Genomic DNA, 2500 nt, shown 5'->3' on the forward strand with positions numbered 1-2500 from the left:
AGGGCGGCCAAAGAAGATATATTTTCTCGTGTAAAGACTACTGTCAAGCAGGTTGCTGTGTACGCACGCCCCTACCGATGTATGTAAAATTAATGTGAAAGAGGCGTTTTATGCCAAACTCGCATCTGTGGCAGACAATTGCCCCCGGCGAGATATTCGATTTGTTCTGGGCGATTTCCGGCTGTGACCGAGCTGGCTATGAGATGTCTGTCGGCTCCATGGTTCGGGAGCTGATCCCAGCCGCGAGAACAGCCTTCTTCTCCGGGACTTTGCTAGGTCCCAGAAAATGAGGATCTCTGGCTCCTGGTACCAGCACTCCAACCCGCATAGCTGGACATGTTACAGCGATATGGGTACAGTGGTCAAGGAGATCGACTACATTCTATGGTCAGTGCCAAGTTCTGTGGTACTGACCATAGGCTGGTTATGGCTACCCTACGGGTCCACTTCAAAACTCCCCGTCCCTCCAGTGATTCACAGAACTTGACAACCTGACGGACCCAGTTGCTCTGCGGGAGCTCTTCAATCGTGTAACACTTGAAGCAGCTCAGGAGTCCATTGACGTACGCCCAAGGGCAAGACAGAATTCCATCTCCCTGGAGACATTAGAGGCCATGGTGCGTAGGGCTCGGACACTGCTGAAAAGGAGCAAGGAACAATTCAGGAATCATCTGAGGAGGTTGAAGGCCATTTTTTGGTAAATGACCTTCGCCCTGCCTACCAAGACCTGAGAAAACTGAACTCTAAGCCCTCCTCACAGATGACTGCAGTCCGATCAGCGGATGGACGGATCATCTGAGATCATGTTGGGGTTCGTGAACGTTAAGTTGATATTTTGAGCAGTTGTACCAGGTACACCCTCCAACAGTTAGCTTGGATATAAGCGATGTATCTGTGCCTGTGCCGGACCCCCCCATCGCGAGGAACCTCCTACCCTAACAGAGGTTAAAAGGGTGATTTCCAAGCTAAAAAGTGGGAAAGCTACAGACATATGTGATATCCCTGTTGAACTGCTAAAGGCTGGGGTAAAACCTATGGCTCGGGGCCTGCATACAGTCCTGACTGCCATCTGACTGTCTGGTACCATTATCACAGACCTACGTGGGGCGTGGTCATCCCTCTCTGGAAGGGGAAAGGGGTCGTTGGGATTGTAGCAACTACCGTGGCATTACATCTTCATCAAACGGTATGCTAATGTTTGAGCCCCGTGAACCTCTCCCCCACCTTCGCCACTCAACTCGATCTTGCGTTTTTCTTTCTACTTGTACATCGACAGCCGCAAATATCTTTGATTTTGTCGCTCTTCTTGTCTTCGGTTTGCCTCTTCCTCTTTTTTCCTATCACCATCCCTGTCAGCAAGTCTTTCTCAATATTTTTACTTCTCATCACATGACCAAAAAATTTTAGTTTCCTTTGTTCAAGATGTCCAATAGCAGGTCTTTACAATTACTTTCTCAGCACTTATCTTTTGTTTTCTTCCCCGTCCATTTAATACGTAGTATTCGTCTGTAACACCACATTTAAAAACTATGATCTTTTTCTTGTCTATCTTCTTCAGTACCTAACACTCAGAACCCATATGACGCAATTGGGAAAACTAATGAGTTCAATAACCTCAGTTTTGTCCGTAAGGTAATGGTAAGGTTTTTCCAGATGTTATTGAGAGCAATTTTGGCATTTTTTTGGGAATGGCAATTCTTTTTTTTTATCTCCGGTGAATCTCATATGTATTAGTTAAAACAGCTCCAAGATAAGTGAACTCTTTCACATTTTTCCCGAACCATTATATTGATTGTAACATCTCATCATCGTTCACTGCCGGTTATTTTCGAATCTCATGATTTAGTTTTCTTGGGATTAAGAAAAAAACCAAACTTTGCTTGCTTCTCTAAAATTTATCAACAGTTGTTGTAGGTCAATGATACTGCTGGCAATTAAAACTATGTCATAGGCGTATCTTAGATTTGATATTTGTATCCTCCAACATCTACAGTTCCCTTTAAAATTCTCTAAAGCATCTCTCATAATTGCTTCAGAATATATATTTAAAAGGTGTGGAGACAAAAATACAACCTTGTCGTACTCCTTGCTTGACCTTGAATCATTCTGTTAACCCATAATTGGTTCTTACAGTTGCTTGTTGTTGGTCATACAAGGCTTTTATTAGTTGGACGATGTGCTTCGGAAACCTCATATCGTTCATATATTCCAAAAATATATAATCAAACAGTATCAAAAGCCTTTGAGTAATCGATGAAACACAGGTATAGGTCTTTCTGATGTTTTTTGTTTTTCTCTATGATCAATTTAGATTTAGAATCTGGGTTTTTTGGTACCTTTTCCAGAGCGAAAACCTGCTTGTTCGTCTGCAATTTCTTCTCTTAACTTCAATTTCATTCTTTCGGCAATAATTTTCGATAAATTTTGCTGCTGTGGGCTTATTAAAGCAATTGTCCTGTTATTGTTTCATTGGAGTGCGCACCTTTTTTAGGTATGGGAG

General features: G+C 42.9%; 1 protein-coding gene across 1 annotated transcript in view; it reads left to right on the forward strand.

Annotated features, from left to right (window-relative positions):
- The window catches only part of LOC119598358 (putative ankyrin repeat protein RF_0381), a 12771-nt gene that overhangs the window by 802 nt on the left and 9469 nt on the right, over positions 1-2500 (forward strand). The gene's annotated exons all lie outside the window — the stretch shown is intronic.

This window comes from Penaeus monodon, chromosome 41 (genome assembly GCF_015228065.2).
Source record: "Penaeus monodon isolate SGIC_2016 chromosome 41, NSTDA_Pmon_1, whole genome shotgun sequence".
NCBI classification, from domain to species: Eukaryota; Metazoa; Arthropoda; class Malacostraca; order Decapoda; family Penaeidae; genus Penaeus; species Penaeus monodon.